Consider the following 24,022-nt stretch of genomic DNA (forward strand, 5'->3'; position numbering starts at 1 on the left):
AGATTAGCAGTGTCCTGATATATATTGTAATATAGGTTATTCTTTTTTTTTTTTTTGAAGGCAAAAGCATTGCCTCTGATTATTGATGTTATTCAGTAGGGTTAAGATAAGGAAACAGAGTTGTGCACAGGCAAGTTGCAGGTTTGGATTGAAGTCAGAGAGTTCACAGTGCCTTGTCTAGTATTTTGGAGAAATAAAAATTTCCCACTCCACCGATAATCACAAGAGAGTAACACTGCGGTCACTGGGGATAATGAAAAACCATACAAGAGTCAGTCAACAGATAACACCAGCATATATAGTGCTCAGAGATAACCTTCACCTGGATCAATATTTTTCGAAGCAAGCCTTGACTGGTTAAGTGGCGCTGACTGCCTCATACTTGCCAGTCTGGCAACTGGGAACTTGAATGCCGGCTGTGTCCAGACACAGAAGCCTCTCCTGTAGCACCCACGGCCTCTGCCCTCCTGTCTGTTATGCCACAGCTGTAAGAGCGTGACTCCAGGTTATTCACATTCTCTCGTGTTCAAGTGTCTGACTCCATCTTCCCCACAGGACAAAGCCATCTTCTGTCACCTCCTACTTATAAATATTTTTCTTAAAGTTACCTAGGGAGGTAATATTTTAAGTGTTTTAATAAGTAATTTTTGAAGATATGGAACAGTTGTCATAATTTATAAGGTTAGATTGTGTGAGGAATTACATTCTGCTGTTTTCAAGGAGAGATGTTTTACCTTCCCTTTTTACTTAAGGAGAGTGTGTCACCTCACTGACCAGGCAGAGTGCACTCCTTGACCCGCAGTACTTGTGAGGAGATTTGAACAACTGGGGCACATTTGGTGCCGGATTCATCCAACATTCAATGAGCAAGCATTATTTTGATCACCACTTCTGTGCTAGATACTGTATTATAGGGGGTACAACGTTTTACTGATGACTTGATTATTCAAGAAAAAAATGTTACTAAATAGTTCTTTAGTGTACATAGCATTGTACCATAGAACATTGTCATAAGATAGAAGGAATTTTCTAAAACATGCAATACAAAAGTGCCTTTCTAGAAAATATTCTATTTCCCAGAACAGCTTGGTTGTGGATAGAGGAATAATTGAGGAAATGGAAGTTTTAGAAAGATAAATCTCCTTTGAAGTCGTCATTTAATTTCTTGACTAGTTTTGGTTCGGAATCAAAATATTTAGGCATTAGTGTATAAGAAGAAAAAATGTTTCCGCAGCGTCTACTCTAGAAATTATACTTTCTCACCTAAAATAGAAACATAAAAAGAAATAAGAACTCCTTTGTATGGGAAATGGTTTGTCCCCAAATTTGGCTCATCTGGAGAAAACAGCACAGATGGTCTGGTTTGCTTCAGGATTGTGGTTCTGTGCCCTGCATGACTCACCAGAGAAGGTAAGTCAGCATCTGTTCATTTCTCTTTGGTTCCACTATTGTAGTCATAGGTGGCAATGTTCATTAACATTCTTTTGTCACTAGACCTTAACAGGAAAATGAATGTAATCTTCTAGCTAAATTAGAGATTATTTTCCCTATAGTTTTACATTCAGATTAATAAAGGAATGCTTAAAAAAATACCTTGGCAAGCTTAACAAAAGTTGAGATGACTTTACTTAGAAAGCTCTTTGGTCAAAATCTAGTAAATCAATTTTTAAAAAGTGAATATCGGACTAATTTATCAGAAAGGGAAAACTGGGCTATGCAATTGACTATTCTTACACATGGTCATTTATTAAAATATTGTCACAGGGGATATTTCTGCGTATAAAATGCCTGTGAGGTTGGATATTTAAAACGTACTTCAGTACATCGATTTGACCTGTTCTTATGGTTTGCAGTTGGCTCATATAAATACTACCAAGAATGAAGGGTAACTTTAATAATGGGAAATCTGATTTTTTGACCCATAGTTCAGTGAATAGATTTATGCAAATCTGAGAAGGTTAACTCCTGCATGGACAGCAAATGTCCTCCTGGACTGCGCACAATACAGATTTCTACATTTCTACTCAATCATGTCCTGAGTTACAGTTTATAGTTACAGTGAGCTTCCATTCACTTATGGTGAGCCTCATATATGTAACTGGACTGAAACCTACTGAAGAGCAGGTGAAGTATCTCATCTATTTTGGTATTTCTAGCAGCTTCCATCATTCATAACATAGGATTGTCCACTCATGTGCACAACAGTGTTCATGTGGTTGGCTTCCTCTGTGCTAGGCTCTGTCATGGGTGCTAATGTACCAAAATGAATAGTCAGGAATCCCTGAGTTTTTATTCTTCTATCAGGAGACAGGTAGCAAATAAATATATAACATTTAAGGTAAGGGCATAGAGAGTATCATGGTATGGAGGGTATAAATGCATATAGGTTTCCCAGAGAAGGTCTCACTGAGACAGTGCTATGGGATGAATTTTGACTCCCAAAAGTAATATGTTGAAGCCCTAACCTTTAAAAAAAAAAGAATGTCCATTGATTTTAGAGAAAGGGGAAGGGGGAGAGAGAGAGAAACACTGATGTGAGAAGAAAACATCAATTTGTTGCCTCCTATAGGAACTTGCAACCCAGGTATATGCCCTGACTGGGAATCGAACTCCCAACCTTTTGGTGTATAGACTAATGCTCCAGTCAACTGAGCCATACCAGTCAGAGTGAAGCCCTGACCTTGAATGTAATACTAGAATTCATGTTCTCTCCCTCTCTCTTTCTTTCCTCCTCCCTCTCCCTTCCTTCCCCCTCCCTCCCCCTGCTCCCATGTAAGGACACAACAAGAAGGTGACATCTGCAAGCCAGGAAAAGAGGTCTCACCAGAAACTAAACCAGCCAGCACTTTGATCTTAGACTTCCAGCCCCAAGGACTATGAGAAAACATTTTTCTGTTGTTTAAGCCATCTAGCTCATGGTCTTTTGTGGTGGTTACCCAAGCTAACATGAAAGGTCATATCTGAATAGCAAATTGCAGGTGTGAGGGTACAAGCGCATGCCAAGTAGACATCTGACGGAGAGGCCTTCCAGGTCTAGGCAAAAGCCAGTGTAAGCCCCTGAGTCTCAAGATGCTGTGGTAGATAATTTATATATAATTATCTGTGATTCTTAGAAAGTCTAAGAAGGGGAGACTTTTACACAAGGCAAAATAATGAACTTTCCAGGCCTTTAATTTACCAGAACTCTTGCATGACTGATGGGATCAGCTATTTCCAAAGGCCCAACTTGAAAAGAAAGTGTAACTTTCCCAGCAAATGATTAAATCAACTATTTTTTTCCTTTGCCTGTGTTATTAGACTTCTAACAAAAAGTTGAATTACTTATTCACCAAGCAAGATATTAAAAGACCCTCATGTACCAGATCATCTAGTGCCTTGCTAGATCAAAAGCCACCTCTGAGAGCTAAGAAAGTGGTATGATCCTTATTTTCCAATAGGGAAAGTAAGAGTGAAACATATTAAGTCACCTGGAAAGGACCTTCTATCTCCAAAGGCAGTGTCTTTATAGACTACGCAGTTCTAGCTACACGTCAGCATGAATGAATTGCTCCAAAATTATCTTCTCTGCCATAGCCTGCCTGTTTCTAGTTGTATCTTTAAAAATTTTGTAAATTTTAAAGAAACTGTCAGCAAAGACATGCTTTTGTCTTGTGGAGAATTTTATTGCATTTTTTAAAAATCTCTAAAAAACGTATACAGAACTTTCTGACGAGTAGTTGATAATTGCGCTTTCTAAAGTATAAAAGCTTTACAAACTGCAAACAATAAATTAATCTACTTTTCTCCTCTCAGTTAACTCTATGATATATAACAGCATCAGCTCTCAGGTATTCCCTTGCCATTTATAAATAGCATGGGGAAGAGATGAAGCAATAGCGATACTAACCATCACACCAGGAAGAAACTTCATCTGTCTACATACACGTGTGCCTTTCTGCCTCTAGCCTGATGGAGACCTGGAGTTGAATGAACGCAGGTAATGTCACCGGAAAGACTTGTTTAAATTTAGATTTTGACATTGACAGGTAATGTAACTTGGGTTGATTTATTTAACTCACCTAAACTGAGCAATTATGATAACTGGCAAGACTATCATGAGGGATAACAATACATGTAAACTGCTTAGCATATGACACCATAAATGATCTCTGGTATTCAAAGACACATATCCTTGCCTTCAGTGTTTCCGAGGCCTGCATTTCAAAGTTGGAAATGTCCTCTTGATAAACATCACCTTCCCTTGACATCACCATAACCTTAGGATATATCATCATTTCCATTAAATAAAGGAAGAAATGGAGACAAAATATAAATATTTCCCCAAGTCAGTATATTTCCTATTAATATTGTTGAGGTCCTCTGGTGATATAGTTATACTCCTTGCTCATGTTATTAGGCTACTAACAAAAAGTTGAATTACTTATTTACTAAGCAAGATATTAAAAGAGCTTCATGAATAAAAGTAATATATATAATAGCAAGTAACTATCAATGGTTAATTTAGGCTTGGGGTTCTGTTAGCATATTTTTAAAGTTACTAAAAGTAATGGCAATTTTTAAATATTAGGAAAACAACTCATGTCCATCTACAAAGTTATCCTGAGTAATACTAAAAATCTATGTTATATACCATAAGGTATTGGCTGATAAGATTTAATGGTCTATATATTTATTTTCTCATAGTTTAATAGAATATACGAGTTTATATCAGTGAGTTGAATTAAGTGAATGTTATCTATCAAAAGATACTTTGTTGAAAATGTCTTTTAGTACGCTAGCAGTAAGCGATAGGATAAAACAATAAGAAAGCATATTCATGAAGTATATTTATCAAATTTCTGCTGCCACCCAGTGGCTGCCCAGTCTGTTTTACATACTTTGTTCACCTGGCTCATTGACCCAAGTTGCTCTTGAAGAACACATCATTCGTAGGTAAAATCAGTCTGCCCTGAAGACCATGCTTTTCCAGTTCAAAGAATGACTGCTTAAACCATTGTCAGGTAATAGAAAAATCTTTCACTAGAACACCACTAAGATGTTTTGGGTGTACCTAAGTAAGTTGCCAACATACCCGACTTGTTCTGCAAATTCTAGAATCACTTTATTGCTGTAGCATAGTCTTTCTTAAGCTAATGTTCCGTGAGTCCTGTGCAAGGAACAGTTGCCACACAGCAGCAATCTTTTACACCCACACGCTGAATTAGATCCAGTCATCTTTAAACTCTCCAAGAAGAGGCCAAATTACACTTGAACACCCCCAGAGGGTAGCCAACTGCAGTTTGACAGGGACACAGATAAACAAAAAGGGACTGGCAGGTTTGCCACTGGCTGCAGCACGGTCCCCAGAGCATGATTTGAATGAAAACAAGTAAAATCATGAAGGAAAAGTAGGCAGAAACAACATCTGAACAAGTTCCAATTCCAGTGTAAAGAAATTTTAGAAAACTAGCCACATCTAGAAAACCAAATGAAAAGTATGAAGGTCAAATATGTAAATAGTGTTTGGATTGGTTTGCAAAAGTCTTGAGATGAGAGTAGAGAGATACACACCAAAATATTATTATTGGTTATATGATGTGTGTGACATAAAATGGAGAAAATTACCTTCCTCCCATCTCTACTCTTTTAATTGTTACAGTGAGTGTATATAACAATAAATATATATTTTTAAAAAGCCTATTAAATATTTATTGTAAAATCAAGGACATTATAGTAAGTACTGGTCCAGTGGCTCCTTCTTGCATGCTTTTGGGTACAAGAAGAGAAAAACAACATAGAATTGTCTTCAGGGCTGTCAAAGGTCATTTTCCCCAAAGAAGACATACATGTAAGAAAGGGTAAAGATTGAGCTGCCTCAACACAAAGAGAGACAATTTAGGAACTAAATAGCAACCATGTCAGACAAATGTAAAGTGGAGACATCTTTTAATTGAAAGGCAATTCACAAAGTTGAAGCCAACAGCAAATCAAGCTTTTAATGGGGCTATGTCAAAAAGTAATGTAGGACCTAAAGGAAAATGAATTTTAAAAAGCACTTGTATGGGATATAAGTGGTGCATTGCAAATTCTGACTGAGCCACAGTGACCAACAATGTTTGCTCTGTACAGGGCAGACTGGAAAACCCTTCAGTAATTGTGCGAATTATATTCTTGACTGGTGCCAGTGGGTTATTAATTCTAAAGCAGAGAAGTGGCTTTGAACCATTTGGAGGGTAGGGCAAGGATTGATCAGTTGTAAAGAACTGGGTTTTAGTCTTTCATTCCTACATAAATCTCTTTTAGACTGGATCCTAGGTCTTATTTTAAGCTTAAAGGGATGGGCATGATTTTCACTTGATTTTTTTGTCCCAGGGCTCTTGTCTGTATGACACCTTTTTGGTTTGGATTGCTCCTGTCAGGTTTTGACACCGAAAGTCTGTGACCTCAAAGGAACATGGAGATCTGTTTATTATTATTATTAATTCTTCTTGGAGAATTAGCAAACCTAAGAGAGGTAGCCCTGGCTGGGTAGCTTAGTTGACTGGAGAGTCATCCCAATACAACAATGTTGCAGATTCAATCCCTGGTCAGGGTACGTACAAGAAGCAACCAATGAATGCATAAATAAGTGGAACAATGAACTGATCTCTCTCTCTCTCTCTCTCTCTCATTCCCAAATCAATAAAAAAATTTTTATCACCTTCTATTGACCAGTTTAGAAACATAAGTGATTTATATGGTTAAATTGAGAACATATAAAATGATTTAACACGTGTTTCTTTAAATCGTGTTTCTTTTTTTTGGATGTAACTTAACATTTTATTTTTTTTGCGGTTTTTTTTTTTTGTGTATTTTTTTCCATTACCATTTAGTCTCCTTATACCCGCCTCACCCCAGCAATCACCACGCTATTGTCCATGTCCATGTCGTTTTTGTTCAATCCCTCCACCCCCTCACCTCCCTGCCCCCCATTAGCTGTCATCTGCTCTCCATCTATGAGTCTGTCTGTTTTGCTTGTTAGTTCGGTTTGTTCATTAGACTCCACATATGAGTGAAATCACGTTATTTACCTTTCTCTGACTAGCTTATTTCACTTGGCATAATGTTCTCCAGATCCATACATACTGTTGCAAAGGGTAAAACTTTCTTCTTTTTTACAGCTGAATACAATTCCATTGTGTAAATGTTGCATAGTTGTTTTATCCACTTATCTACTGATGGATACTTGGGCTGCATCCATATCTTGGCAATTGTAAATAATGCTGCAATGAAGACCGAGGTGCTTATGTTCTTTTTAATTAGTGTTTTGGGTTCCTTTGGCTATATTCTCAGAAGTGGGACTGTCAAGTCAAAAGGCAGATCCATTTTTAATTTTTTGAGGTATCTTGATACCACTATCCACAATGGCTGCACCAATCTGCATTCCCATGAACAGCGCAAAAGGGTTCCCCTTTATCCACATCCTCATCAACACTTGTTTGTTGATTTAGTGATGATAGCCATCTGACAGGTGTGAGATGGTATCTCGTTGTGGTTCCAATTTGCATTTCTCTGATAATCAGTGGCATTGAATATCATTTCATATGTCTATTGACCATGTGAATGTCCTCTTTGGAGAATCATCTGTTCAGGTTCTTTTCTCATTTTTAAATTGGGTGGTTTGTTTTCCCAGTGTTGAGTTTTGTAAATACTTTACAAATTTTGGTTATTAACCCCTTATCAGATGTATCTGCGAATATGTTCTCCCATTCTGTGGGTTGTCTTTTTATTTTGTTGACAATTTCCTTTGCTGTGTAAAAACTTTTTAATTTGATGTAGTCCTATTTGTTTACTTTTTATTTCCCATGCCTGGGGGAATGTATCTGATAAAAAATTTCTATGAGCAATATCCAAGATATTCCTGCCTATGTTCTCTTCTAGGATTTTTATGGTTTCACATCTAACATTTAAGTTGGTGGTCCATTTTGAATGTATTATTGTGTGTGGTGTAAGAAGGTAGTCTAGTTTCATTTTTCTGCATGTATCTGCTCAATTTTCCCCAACACCATTTAGTGAATAAGCTATCTTTAGCCTATGGTATTTGCTTGCTTCCTCTTCTCTGTCAAATATTAATTGACTGTAAAGGTGTGGGTTTATTTCTGGGCTCTCTATTCTGTTCCGTTGATATATGTATCTGATTTTATGCCAGTACCAGGCTCATTACTATGGCCTTGTAGTATAGTTTGATATTAGGTAGCATGATTCTTCCAAATTTGTTCTTCTTTCTCAGGACTGCTGTTGCTAGGCAGGGCCTTTTGTGGCTCCATATAAAATTTTGAAATATTTGTTTTAGTTCTGTGAAATATGTCATTGGAATCTTGATAGGAATTGCATTGAATCTTAAGATTGCTTTGGGCAATAGGGACATTTTAATGATGTTAACTCTTCCTGTCCATGAACACAGTATGTGCTTCCACTTATTTGTATCTTCTTCAATTTCTTTCTTTAGTGTCTTATAATTGTTCCATGTACAGGTCTTTTACGTTGTTGGGTAGGTTTATTCATAGGTATTTCATTCTTTCAGATGCAACTGTAAAAGAGATTGTTTTCTTAATTTTCCTTTCTCTTAGTTCATTATTGGCATATAAAAATTCAACTGCTTTCTGGATACTAATTTTGTATCCTGCTACTATGCTGAATTCATTTACCAGTTCTAGTAGCTCCTTGGTGTAATCTTTGGGGTTCTCTATGTATAGTATCATGTCATCTGCAAGTAAAGACAGTTTTTCTTCCTCCTTCCCAATTTGGGTGCTTTTTTTATTTCTTATTCTTGTCTGATTGCTGTGGCTAGGACTTCCAGTGCTATGTTGAATAAAAAAGGTAAAAGTGGACATTCCTGTCTTGTTCCCAATCTTAAGGGAAATGCTTGTAGTCTTTGCCCAATGAGTATAGTGCTGCCTGTGGCTTTGTCATATATGGCCTTTATTATGTTTAGGTGTGTTTCCTCTAATCCCATTTTGCTGAGAGTTTTTATCATAAATGGGTGCTAGATTTGATCAAAAGCTTTTTCCACCTCCATTGATATGATCACGTGGTTTTTATTTATCATTTTGTTTATGTGGTAAATCACATTTATTGATTTGCAAAGTTGTACAACTTTGCATTCCTGGAATAAATCCCACTTGATCATGGTGTATGATCTTTTTGATGCATTGCTATTTGGTTTGCTAATATTTTGTTGAGGATTTTAGCATCTCTGTTCATCAGGGGTATTGGACTATAATTTTCTTCCTTTTTAGTATCTTTAGCTGGTTTTGGAATTAGGATAATGCTGGCCTCGTAAAATGAGTTTGGGAGCCTTCCTTCCTCTTGAATTTTATGAAATAGTTTGAGAAGGAGAGGTGTTAGTTCTTTTTTGAATGTTTGGTAAAATTCACCTGTGAAGCCATCTGGTCCAGGGCTTTTATTTATTGGGAGTTTTTTTATACTGCCTCAATGTCATTAGGTGTAATCTGTCTATTCAGATTCTCCGGTTCTTCCTGATTTATTTTTGGAATATTGTATGTTTTGAGGAATTTATCCATTTCATTCAGGTTATCCAATTTGTTGGTCTATAATTGTTCATAAAATTTTCCTACAATCCTTTGTATTTTTTTGGTGTCTGTTGTTATTTCTCATCTTTCACTTCTGATTTTACTTATTTGGGTCCTTTCTCTTTTTTTCTTGATGGGTATGAGTAAAGTTTTGTCAATCTTGTTTATCTTTTCAAAGAAGCAGATTGGATTCATTGATCTTTTATATCATTTTTTTACTCTATTTCATTTATTTCTGCTCTGATCTTTATTATTTCCTTCCTTCTACTCACTCTAGGCTTTATTTGTTGTTCTTTTTCAAGCTCTCTGAAATGGAAAATTAGATTGTTTGTTTTAAAGATTTTATTTATTCATTTTTAGAGAAGGCAAGGGAGGGAGACAGGGAGAAAAAATCAGTGCATGGTTGCCTCTTGAGCACCCCCTACTGGGGACTTGGCCCACAACCCAGGCATGTGCCCTGACTGGGATCAAACCAGCGACCCTCTGGTTCACAGGCTCGTGCTCAATCCACTGAGCCACACCAGCCAGGGCTAGATTGTTTATTTGAGCTTTTTTTTTTGTTTTTCTGAGATGGACCTGTAATGCTATGAATTTTCCTCTTAGGATTGCTTTCCCTGTTTCCCACGGATTTCAGGTTGTACCCTCATTTTCATTTGTTTCAAGGTATCTTTTGATTTCTTCCTTGATCTTGTTGTTGACTCATTCATTGTTTAATAACATGCTACTTAGCTTCCACATCTTTGCATGCTTTTCAGTGTCCTTCTTGTGATTGATTTCTAGTTTTGTAGCATTATGGTCAGAGAAGATGCTTGATGTGATTCCAATCTCCTTAAATTTATTGAGGCTTGTTTTTTGTCCTAACATGTAATTTATCCTAGAAAACATTCCCTGTGCACTTGAAAAGTATGTATATTCTGCTTTTTGGGCTGAAATGCTTTGAAGATGTTAATTAAATCCATTTGATCTACTATGTCATTTAAAATTGCTGTCTCATTGACTTCCTCCCTAAAAGGTCTATCCATTGAAGTCCATGGGGTATTAAAATCCCCAACTATGACTATATTTCTGTTGATCTCTCCTTTTATGTCCATCAGGATTTGCTTTACACATTTTGATGTTCCTATGTTGAATGCATAAATGTTACTAGGGTTATATCCTCTTGTTGGATTATGTAGTGTCCTCTGTCTCTTACTACAGCCTTGATTTTAAAGTCTATTTTGTCACATATAAATACTGCTACCACAGTTTTTTTTTTCTTTTCCTTTTGCATGATATATCTTTTCCCAACCCTTTACTTTTGGCCTGTGTGTATCTTTTGATCTGAGATCTCTTGGAGGCAGCATACATATGGGTCTTGTTTTCTTATCCATTCAGCTATCTTATGTCTTTTGGTTGGAGCATTTAAGCCATTTATATTTTAGGTGATTATTGATAGATACATATGTAGTGCCATTTTATTGTTAGACTGTTTTCCTCTTTTTTTTCCTTTTCTTCTTCTTTTTTTAAAAAACATGACATAGGTGTTTTTAAAAAATACTTTATTTATTTATTTATTTTTAGAGAGAGAGAAAGAGAGGGAGAGAAGCATCAATGTGTGGTTGATTCTCACACACCCCCTACTGGGGACCTGACACAGACATGTGCCCTGACTGGGAATCAAACAGGTGACGCTTTGGTTCACAGGTCGGTGCTCAATCTGCTGAGCCACACCAACCAGGGCTCTTCTTCTTAAAACAATTTGTACTGGTTTTGTGTTATCAAACTCCTTTAGCTTTTTCTTGCCTGGGAAGCCCCTTGTTTCTCCTTTGATTTTAAATGGTAGCCTTGCTGGGCAAAGTAGCCTTGGTTGTAGGTCCTTGCTCTTATCACCTTGAATATTTCATGCCACTCCCTTCTGGCCTGAAATGTTTCTGTTGAGTAATCAGATGCCAGTCTAATTGGTGCACCCTTGTAGGTAACTACCTGCTGTTGTCTTGTGGCTTTCAGGATTCTCTCCTTGTTTTTAAGTCTTATCATTTTAATTATGATCTGTCTCAGTGTAGGCTTCTTAGGATCCAACTTGTTTGGGACTCTCTAAGCTTCCTGGACTTGTGTGATTTTTTTCCTTTACCAGATTAGGGAAGTTTTTGGTCATTATTTTTTCAAGTAGGTTCTTGATCCCTTGTTCACTCTCTTCTTCTAGTATTCCCATGGTATGGATATTGGTGTGCTTCATGTTGTCCAAAATGTTTTTTAAGCTCTCTTCATTTTTTAAAATTCTTTTTTTCTTTTTGCTGCTCTGCCTGGGAGTATTTTTCTACCTGGTCTTCCAAAACACTGAGTCAGTCTTCAGCTTCATCTAACCCACTGTTTATTCCTTCCAGTGTATTATTTATTTTAGATATGGCATTCTTTATTTCTGACTGGTTCTTTTTTATGGTTTCTGTGTATTTTTTCATGATGTTGAGTATCCTTCTAATCAGTAATCTAAACTCTCTATCTGATCAATTGTTTGCCTCAGTTTCATCTAGTTTTTCTGGAGAATTCTCTTGTTCTTTCATTTGGGGTCTATTTCTTTGTCTTTCCATTTTGACTGCTGCTTTGTATTTTCTGCCTTAGCAGTTAAACTAATCAGCTATTAAACCTATCAGTAGTTAATCTAATCAGCCTGTGCTCAGCAGCCAGGCTTAAACAACACAGGGCGGGGCAGAGTAATTCCTATGGGTGCGGGGTATTGGTACCCCTCAGGCTGATACCATTCCAAGTGGAGTGCTCACCTGAGAGAGGAGGTTCCTGCAGTATAGGGAATGACTCAGCACAGGGGTTCTGGCAGCTGTTCCTTTAGATCTCTCCCCAGAGCCACCAGCCCCAGACTCTCCTCAAGTGTCTCCAATCTACTCTGTCTTCCCTTTGCCAGAGTACAGAGTAAATGGCTGCATATGAGGTTTTGTGTGCTGGCCCTTTATGAGGCTCTCTGCATCTCCAGCTGTCTCTCCCAGGCAGACAGAAACTCTGCTGCTTTTCACAGCTGGGTGTTATCTAGGCCCCTTTCTGGCTCTGCTGCTTAGGTTCGGGAGCCCAGCTTGTGGTTTAGACCCCACACTTCTCAGGGGGAATTCCCCTGGCAGCTGAACTATCCCTCTGGAACTTCAGCTGAACAACATAGGAACCCAGCCAGGCCTCTTGCATCTCTGAGTTCCATGCCAGTCATGTTGTGGTGAAGTGGTTTCTTCTTTCTGTCCACGGTTATGATTCTCTCCAGTTAGTGTTCAGTTGGTTATTTTGGATGATTTCTCTCCAATTTTTTTGTAATTCTAGATTGGTCCTGGGAGGAGGTTAGTGTAGCTTCTACTTACTCCTCCACCATCTTGGGTCAGAATAAATTATGTTTGTGGACTGTTTAAAAATCAATCAATTTATCTTATTAGTTTCAGAAGAGTAGCAGTTGACATATTACTGATGAAACTACCAGTGTTTAGGAAACAACACAGGAAATACATTAAGACAAATTAAAGTACTTGTTGCCCTGTCTTTATAAGATGAAACACTTGCTGACCACCAGTTTACAATAGTCTTCCCCACTCATCTTTCTCTCTTCCCCTTACCAAAGTTTATTTTCTTCTGTATAATTATCATTATCAATGACAAAGCACAAAGAATAGCTTGGGGTAAAAATAAAATTGCTGATCCGTATACAACATATGTATGATGCTTTCATATTTTCCTGATCTCAAAGTCAGCTCAAATGTCATTTTAGCTCTTAAAGAAAAGAAAGAAGAAGGAAATAAAGGACAATTTTCAAGCACAAAATATGTTCAAACTGCTGAAATCTATTTGAGATTTGCTCTACATTAATATCACATAATTCATATTGTAACATTCTTAGAGATATTCTTATTTCACTTTGTAAGCAAATTCAGGCATTAGGTCATTAAAGCTTTAGTATTTGTTTACATTTCTAGTTCCTTTTCAGTGGTTATATATTTCATACTATAATTCATTATATTAGTTTGAAGCAAAGGTTCTTGAGTATTAGTATGCCAAGAATCAACATGGATGTTTGTTGAAAAGGTATATTCTGAGTCCCTGCCATAGAAACTGGTATATCAGGAGTGGGAGCCAATGATCTATATACACAACAGGCAACTCAGGTGATTCTGATATATGTAGCCTAAAGATTTAGAGCTGAAGAGTCCAACGTTATGGCTTCTCTGGGCCACACAAGAAGAGTTGTCTTGGGCCACACATTAAATATACAAACACTAATGAAAACTGATGAGCAAAAAAGAGGTCCATTCATAATTTTCATTATATCTGCCACCACAGATAAGCAAAAAAGTCCTCATAATAACCCTAATGATGCAGCAGTTCTTGTGATAATACTTTAAAATTATTGAGCAGGTCCCAAGTTAGTGATCACTAGTAAAGAAAATGTACATATCTAAGTAATAAAACATCATTGATTTTTAAAATATTTTTTATTATAAAAGTAAAAAAGGGCAACATAAAATTAGTGGAATATTTGACATTGTATTTGAGAAACTAGTCTCTCAATATCTGGTTCGATAGAAGCAGGTGCAGTTCTCAGTAAGTTCTCAAAGTACTTATCAGATACTCTTAATGTGTTTCATTCTTGAAAATAGTTGCTTGCAAATGTACATGGTGCCAAAGAGTGAAGACATGAATAAGGCCTGATTGTGAAGCAAGGGATATTTGTCTCTGGGAAGATAGGACCTATAAAAGTCCAGTAAAGAGACTTGATCAAATTTTTTTTTAAAATTTAATGTCAGATTGCAGCTCTATGCATTCCACTTGAAAATTGGCAGGTAACATATTTATGACCACTGAAAATGGAGTCACAAATATAGCAAAATACTGATTATTAACCCGGAAATCTTGAAATCTGTTTTCAAATTCTTTTATCAGATTGAAAAGCAAGGCTGCATATTTTTCACTGTACACAGGACTGTGTTTAGCCAATGTGTCAAAATGCTTAAAATTGTTTGCCTTAATTAGAGCTTGCTATAATTTCAGTTTCATTTGAAACGCTGTTAATGGTTTGAAACATGGTATTGATAAGTAGGTTTTAACCTTGAAGATGCATATTTACTTCATTTAAATGAGTGATTAAATCCACTAAAAATGCTAAATCTGTAAGCCAGTTTTCATTATCCAGTTCTGGCACAAATTTGTTTTTTGGTATCATAAAAGACTTGATAATGTGTCACAAATCATAAAATCTTTTCAACATTCGGCCTTGACTTAGCCATCTTACTTCCTAAAAGTAAATGATGTCTCCACAGTCGGTATTAATACTTTGAAGGTATTTCTGGAATTGGCGATGATTCAATCCCTTGGCTCATGAAATCCAGTCTTAATGATGATTTGCATGATGTTATCCATTTTTAAAGTTTTTGTGCATAAATCTTCCTGATGTACTATGCAATGATACCTTATCAAATGTGAGTTTTGGGTGGCAATTGCATTGTCTTCTGTTAATTTCACAAGTCCCTCTCTCTTACCATCACCAGGGCACCATCAGTAACTACAAGATATATTGACAATAGAGAAATAAAATTGCTTTAACATATTTTTTACTGCTTTGTACAAATCTCTTGATTTACTTGTGTTTTTAATGGCACTAAAGAGGCTATTTCTTCAGTGACATTATATTTGTCATCGATACCTCTAATAAAAATGGCAAGTTGTCGTATTTGTAGCATTAGTGCTATCATCCATTGCCAAAGCATAAAATTTTAAATTAGCGGCTTTACTCTTCAAACTTCTTTTGATAGATTTTCCAATTTATTCAATTCTCCTGGTTATAGTCTGGTGAGACAAACTGATTTTAGGAATATCCTCCTTTTTTCAGGGCACATTATATCTGCCCCACTTTCTATACATTGCTTAATAAATTCACCATCTGTAAATGCTTTTGATTTTTTTGCTATTAAATTTGCTGTCACATAGCTAGCTTTTACAATGGAATCCACCTGAGTTGTAACTTTTTGAAAAAATTTTTTTGAGAAGACAGACTTATTTTTCAGTTCTGCTCTTCTGTCCTTATGATACAATCCTTCATATGCATCAAATTTGGCAGCATGTTTTTGTATATAATGCCTTTTCAAATTATAGTCTTTAAAAAGTTGCACAGATTCCCTACAAATTAAGCAGAGTGCCTTACTATTTGCCTCAACAAAAAAGAAGTCATCTGTCCACTTCTAGAACAATCTTCCTGTATCCATAATTTTTTTATTTTGGGGGGTTCTTTTTTCTATTGACATGTTGTGAAAGCCATGCTAGGATTAAAAAAATAATAATAGATCAGGAATTTCATTTATTGTTATTATGAAAATTAATTAACAGGAAAATAGAAAGCAAGATGTGGGCCCTTCCATGGCCCTATTGGCTGTCGATACAGGGTGAGATGGAGGCCCGATTGTAAAGCGAGGCGGATGATGTGTGAGGCTCCGCCAAGGTGTGAAAGCACCTTTAATAATCAAATAAGAATGCTTAGCTGACTTCTAAATTACATTAAACACCTAACATTGCAATGGTAGGTTGAAATATTATCGATACTCCCTGCCTTGCTAAGTCACCACGAGCACATGTAACGTCTGATGGGGTCAACTGTACTGTCTGTGCTTGGAAGACAGCACACTGGAAGCTGCCGCAAAACTGGAGCCACAAACATGTGCAAATACCAAAAGAATATGTTTGTTTATTTTATGTGATACTGCAACACATAATCACAAAAAATACCTCCCGTTTTAAGTAGATTTACGATTTTGCGTCGGGCTGCATTCATAACCATCCTGGGCCGCAGGCAGGCTTGGGTGGGACACCACTGATTTAGAGTATGTGGCTGACATCTGCTTTTGAGATGTAGTGTAAGGGTAATATGATCTCTTTTGGACTTAAACCCTGAAGAAAAGTGGACAACGAAAGCCATAATATGGATACCTCTGAAAGGATAGCTTACATTGAGGAAGCTAATTTGTGCATTTGTGTGAAAAGTATATGGGCTGGGACTTTGCAAACATACGCAATGAATTCATTTCACAGTTTTGCACATAGGCAAATGACATTTTTTCCTTTTCTGGCTTTTCAAATTTAGTGTTGGCTCCAACATTTCTATCTCTTTCATTTTACCTTTTTAATTTATTTGTTCACTAGTTGATTTGAGTAGAAGGATAAAAGTAAGTTTTTGACAAACTAAACTCCACTCCATGAGTTTTCATGTACTTAATAATTTTCTATTAGATTTTTTACTCAAGAGCATTTCATTTGAATAGCAAATGTGTTTTCTGGTTTAAAATGAAATCTCTTTGCTTTAATTTATTTTCTAACTTGTAATCAGTCCTTATGCGTAATCAGCTAGAGTTATATAATTATTTTTCTCTTCTTATAAAAACCAGAAGTGTGCATTTCTTGAAATTTCCATCATTGAACAAGTATATATTATTCTAAATATCTTGTATCATCTTTGTTTACATATATGTGGAATCATATACTACCAATTTATTATAGCATTACCTTTATTAAAATTCATTCATAGAGTTAATCTTATTGTATACAAAATACTCTCCAGCTATTATTTGAATTTGCACAGCTAATTACTAAAAAAATTTTAGCTAATTGGATACCACTTGCTTTCATAAATACTAAAACACAATTTAACAATTGTAAGTTTTGCCTTATCTACTTTTTCTACTCGTATTTTTGAAATCAGACTGATGGTCTGAATTTAAAAGAAGAGAATATTTCAGATATTGGGTAATAACTGCTATAGTGTTAAAAATTGACCATTGTAAACTAATTATGTTTTTCTTATCCTCTAGGTTATAAAATAGTAACAAACCATAAAAATTAGATTACAGGTGAGGCCTTTAAGCTTTTGATCCACAGTGTCTGGAGGACCCTGAACAAAGCTCATAAAAGACAAAGCAATAAAGATTCTTTTGATGTGAATAATTGAGTTAATTTTGTTCCTGTTTTATTCCTAAATAGGGTTCTTTGAACCATTACAGACACAAATTTGACTCATTGGCTTCATAATATATCTTTCTTGTTTTGTGTCCGCACTATGGCTCTCTCTCTATATCATCTTCCTGAAATGTACTGCTAGGGTTTCTCAGACTATGGAAAATGTATTATTTCACATATTCAAGTGGATATGTCATAGCCATAAAGTAGCTTGCTTAAAGATAAGAGTGTGCTTTATTTTTGGTTAACTTCCCACAGTGCTTTTTACAGGTAAAATAGAAAGAACTTGGAATGTAGAGCCTCAGATCTAGGATTTGAGTCACAGTTCTGTCATTACTGCTATGTGATTTTTAATTCTCTGATTATTAAATTTTTGCTAATTTGCACACATTATACTCTGGAGTACAAAGAAAACGTATCATTATTATGTTCTAACTGAGAACAGCATGAGGGGGATTCAGAAATTAAATCTAGTCAAATCTGGTAACCTCTGATCTAATTATTTTAAGTTACTTTTTAATGTAAGGCCCTCTTTTTTTTTTAATAATTGACTTTATTTTGAGAGAACTTTTAGATTTCCAGAAAAATTGAAGATACAGCAGAGTTCCCATATACCCATACCTAACTTTCCCTATTGTTAACATCATACATCAGTATGGTATATTTATTAAAATTAATAAAACAATATTGATACATTATTATTAATTAAGTCCCTAGTTTATTCATATTTCTTTAGCTGTACCTAATATTTTTCCTGTTTCGGGATACTATTAAGAATACCACATTCCATTTAGTCATTAAGTCTTCTTAGGCTCCTGTTGGCTGTGACAGTTTCCTGGATTTCCAATTTTTGATAATTGGAAGTTTTGAGAAATACTGGTAAGGTATTTTATGGAATGCCCTTCTGTTGGGATTTAATGTCTTTTTAATGATTAGATTGGGAACATAGATTTTGGGGAGGAGTATCAGAGGTAAAGTACCATTTTCATCACATCATATCAAAAGTTAATATTATCGACATGATTTAGCGTTGATGTTGACTTTGATCACATGACTGAGAAGGTGTTCGCTGGGTTTCTCTACTGCAAAATTATTTAAATTTCTCCCTTTGTCTACTGTACTCTTTGAAGGGAATCACATCCCACACTAAGGGGGTCTCCATGTCAGTTTCCTGGCAGCTGTAACAAATTACCACAGACTTGGTGACTTAAAAACAATAGAAATTTATTCTTTTGCAATTCTAGAAGCCAGAAGTCTGAAATCAAGGTGTTGGCAGGGTCATGCTCCCTCAGAACGTTCTAGGGGAGAATCCCGTTTGCATCCCCAAGCGCTAGGCCTTCTTACCTTGTAGTAGCATAATACCGATCTCTGCTGCAGCCTCCACAGGGCCTTTTCCTCAGTCTCCTCTTCTTATGAGGAGGGCGTTTGCCATGGATGTAGGGCTCACCTGTATAATCCAGGATGTTCTCTTTTTAAGACCCTTAACATAATCACATCATTCAAAATAAGATCACACCAGGTGGACCTGTCTTTGGCTAGCCTCCATTCAACTCACACTGCACCCTCCTTGATGGTAGAATATTTGTATAAACTATTTCAAGGAAGATCTGTCTTTTCTCCCCCATTTTTATATTTATTCAATCATGTCTTTATGTCAGTGTGGACTCATGGATAGTTCTTTTCCATTTTAAGTTGTAACCTGAAATGATTGTACTTTCTTGCTCAAATTGTTCTAGCTTTGGCCATTAGGAGCTCATTCAGGTGACATCTGCATTTCTTTAGATACTCGCATTACTGTAGAATTTTGATTTTTATGAGGACTTTCTTGTTTTCTGACACTACAAGATGCTAAGGCTCATCTTACATATTTCCTGCCACAGTCCTAGAATCAGCCATTTCACCAGGGAACCCCAGTCCATTTATTGGAGAATGGTATTGGAAACCAAGATCTGGGCACTAGGTGTGTTCATTGCTACTGGGTTGTTATTGTTTCTAGGCCTTTTCAGCTGATAGAGCAAGGAAGTTTATGTAGGTATTCTAATTCATGTATAATATATGCAACCATGTATAAATAATTCTGTATGTAAGCATCTATGTACATTAAGCTAAATGTGAGTTTGTATTGATGTTTCTGACTCTCATCCATTACTACATGCACTCCCTAGTCTTCTCCCCTTGCTTATTTCTAAATTCCCACTCCACAGTGAGAAAGCTGGCTCCCACATGTACCATCCATTTATTTATTTATTTATTTATTTATTTATTTATTTAATTGTTCAATTCCAATACCCATGCATAGCAGTATCAGAAGTGTCAGTCCATACCACAGTGGGAAATAATTGTATCAACTATATTATAGTGCTTACCTGGAGTTTCTGTTGTCTAACAAACCACTATTTCCATAGGTCAGAAGCTTTTCCTACAACCCCTGTCAGTGAGGTTGTTTCATACATTTGTTATACCATTATACTGTTTTGATGCAGTCTATATTCCATTCTGCAATCCCCTGATCTCATAAATGATTGTTTTATAACTTGCTTACTTAATGTTACTCTTTACAGATTTTGACAAGTGCATAATATCATGTGTATATCATTATTGTATCATACAGAATAATTACACTGCCCTAAATATACCCTATATTTTAACCACCAAACCCTTTATTTCCCCCCAAAACCCTAAAAACCACTGATGCTTTTATCGTATGTATAGTTATTCCTATTCTAAAATATCATATAATTGGAGCCATACATCATGTAGTCCTTTCAAAATGTTTCCTTTCACTTTGCCAAGTTTCATTTGATAGCTTATTTCTCTTTATCACCAAATAATATACTATTGTATGGATTTGTTACAGTTTATTAATTTATCAAAGAATATTTGGTTGCTTCTGGTTTGGGTAATTACGAGTAAAGCTGCTATGAACGTTTGTGTGAAAGTTTTCATGTGGGCATAAACTTTAAAATCAATTGGGTAAATACTTAAGTGCATACTTGTTGCATTACATGGTAGACTATGTATTTCAGCTATAAAATATATGTAACTTTATAAGGAACTTCCAAAATAGCTACGCCATTTTGTGTTCCTTTCAGTAATGAATGAGAACTCCTGTTGTTCTGCATCCTCACAGCATTCGATGTCAGGTTTTTGAAGCTTAGCCATTCTAAAACATGCATAGTAGTATCTTGTTGTCTTAATTCATAGTTCTTTAATGGCATTTGATGTTCAGCATATTTTGATGTGGTTACTTGGCATCTGTATATGTTCTTTGGTGAGTCCTCTGTTCCAGTCTTTTGTTATATTTTGCGTTGTTTTTTCTTATTGTTGAGGTTTAAAAGTTGTTTGTGTATTTTGGATACATGTACTTTATAATTTGTTTTGCAAACATTTCTCCACAACCATGACTTATATTTCAATTCTCTAATAGTATTTATAGCAGAGTAGAAAAAGTTAATTTTAATAAACCCAACTTTTTTCTTTCACAAATTATGTTTTGGTATTGTTTATGAAACATATCTGCAAAACAAAGGTTACATAGACATTATTTTTTGTTTCTTTTAGAAGTTTTATGGTTTTGCTTTTTATGTTTAGGTATTTAATTGAATTTGAGTGAATTTCTATGAAAGGTATAAGATCTGTGTCTAGTTTATTTTTTGCAGATGAATGTCCATTTCTAGCATCATTTGTTGAAAAGACTGTCATTTCTCTATTGACTTTCCTGTGCTCCTTTGCCAAAGATCAATTGACTGTATTAGAGTAGATCTATGTATGGGCTCTTCATTATGTTCCATTGATCAATGTGTCCATCCTTTCATGAATCAAGTGTTTTCTTGATTACTGTAATTTTATAGGAAGTCTTGAGTCAGGTAGTGCTGTCTGACTTTATTTTCCTTCTTCAGTGCTGTGTTGGCTCTTTTGGAATTGGGTCTGCACTGAATTTACAAATCAAGTTGAGCCTTGGCCCGGTGGGTCACTTGGTTAAAGCATTGTCCTTTGGTTAAAGCATTGTCCCCTACACCAAAAGATTGTGGGTTCGATTCCTGGTCAGAGCACATACCTACATTACTAGTTCAATCCCTAGTCTGGGTGTATAGGAAAAGCAACCAATCAATGTTTCTTTCTCACGTCAATGTTTCTCCTTTTTCTCTCCCCCTTCCTCTCTCTCTAAGATCAATAAAAGGATGTCGTTGGATAAGGATGAAAAAATCAATCAATCAAGTTGAGAAGAATTGGCAACAATATTGAACCTCTTACATCTATGAACATAGGGTATAACTTCATGCATTTATATTGTTTTTGTTATTTTGAAACTAGAATTTTGTCATTTGATCCATACAGGTACTGCACATATTTTGTTGGATTTATGCCTAAGTATTGCATTTTCTTATTCTATTGTGAATAGTATTGTGTTTTTAATTCTAAATTCCAATTGTTTATTGATGGTAAGTAAGAAAACAATTGGCTATGTGTAGTAACATTGTATACTAAGCATGATGTTAACTGTAGGCTTGTTTGTTTGTTTGTTTTATGTCAATTTGAGGAAGTTCTCTTCCTAGTTACTGAGAGGTACTTTTTTTTTTACCATGAATGAATACTGAATTTTGAAAAATGCTTATTCTACATCAATTGATATGATTGCATACTTTTCCTTTTTTGGCTGCTCATGTGGTAGATTCAATTAATTGAGTTTTTTTATGTTGAACAAGTCTTGTATACTTGGAAAAATATCACTTGACCATCATGAATAGTTCTTTTTTTTACATTGTTGGATTATACTTGATAACATTTTATTAAGGAATTTTGCATATATACTCATGAGAGATATTGGTCTGCAGTTTTCCTGATTTATCTGATTTTAGTATTAGGATAATGCTAAACTCTTGAAATGAATTAGGAAGTATTCCGTTTACTTCTATTTTCTGTAAAACATTGTAGAGAATTGGAATTAGTTCTCTCTTAATGACTGGTAGAATTCACCACTGCAACCATCGAAGCCTGATGCTTTCTTTTTAGAGAGTTATAAATTATTGATTCAGTTTCAGGTGATAAGAACTAAGGTAATAAAATAACAAAAATTTTTAGCGTGAGGTATGGTATGTTGATCTAGCTAGGAGTTGGGCTGTGCTTAATGTTGTCTGTATCTGTAGGTCCTAGAGGCTTAAAATTCCTCTGGTTTTCTTCTCTCCCATTGCCTTTGGGCCTCCCTAAGATGTCCTTCTTAAATAAAGCCTGTGCCTTAAAGTGCATCAACATGAATTCGTAATTTTAAAACTCAAGATCTGTTGATACAGTGGTAAGGAGTCAGGTAGGAAAGCCTTCTATTATCTTATTATTAAACCCGATTCTTTTAGTGGCCCCAAGTCCCTATAATATAATTTTCACAGCTGTTCCTTTCTCTCACCCCATACCTACATCCAGGTGAGATAAGAAGCCTGGAGGTGACTGGAGTGCGTAATTATCATTCTATTGCCTAGGTGAGCTAAGGCTTTGGTAAAGTCTTCTGCCCTGGAGAGTGTAAGTTTATTATGGAAATTCACTGGAAGCATTTCATAACGATACCTCCCCCTACCACATACAGGAGGTGATTTTTTCATGGCTGTTCACAATAAGTATCTGGTTTGTCAATGTAAAAACCTATGAAAGTGTGGGTACCCTACGAAGACAATAATCCCGAGAAGTTTCTCACTTCCAAGCTAGCCCATACTCAACCTTTAGAAATTTGTTAAAATTACTACTTAAGTATTCCTACAGTTATGGCTCCAGCAGTGTCTGCCTCAGATAAACAGATTTTGTTTATGCTTCTCAGTACTCACCTGTCTCTCCAGATTTCAGGATGGTGATTTGTACTGTCAGTTCTCTCATGGACCCATGAAAGTCATTGATTTTTAACTTGTTCTGCATTTGTTGTTATTGTGGTTGTAAGGAAGGGAATAACATCTTCCAAGTTCTTTACATGCCGTAGATGAATCCAGAAGTCCAGTAACATCCTCTCTTCAATAACTGTCTACCTCTCATATTTCCTTTCTCCTTTCTCTGATCTTTAAGATAGCATCTGGGTATCTGGGCATCTGGCAGAAGAGACATGTATAATCTTATAGTGGAGGGGTAGAAGGGAGCCCTCCTATATGTTCTCAGGTTCTTGTTCTGCTTTGTGTTTTAGCAGGTCTTCCTACACCTGTCACTTGCATACCTGATTACTCCTTACTCAGCAAGTGTCAGCAGCTGAGGTCTGTGGCTAGTGAGTCAATAATCTTTTCTTCTCTGGCTCCAATAGCCCTCTCTGTTGACCCAGGCCTATGTTGGCCTTGCTGAAACTGCAGACCTTGGCAGTTACGGCAGTGCAACCCATTTAGTCTGCATCTAATCGTCCTTCATGTAGCTCCTCACCAGAGCAGGGACCCATCTGATGGAGGAGTCTTTCTCAGAGTCCCAAATAGTCAATGGCATAAGATCCTCTCTGCTTTTGACTTTCCTCTTCACATATCTATTTTTTTTCCTGGAATTTT

This window comes from Pteronotus mesoamericanus, unplaced genomic scaffold (genome assembly GCF_021234165.1).
Source record: "Pteronotus mesoamericanus isolate MK-2021 breed Mesoamerican mustached bat unplaced genomic scaffold, CSHL_Meso_final contig_74, whole genome shotgun sequence".
Taxonomy (NCBI): domain Eukaryota; kingdom Metazoa; phylum Chordata; class Mammalia; order Chiroptera; family Mormoopidae; genus Pteronotus; species Pteronotus mesoamericanus.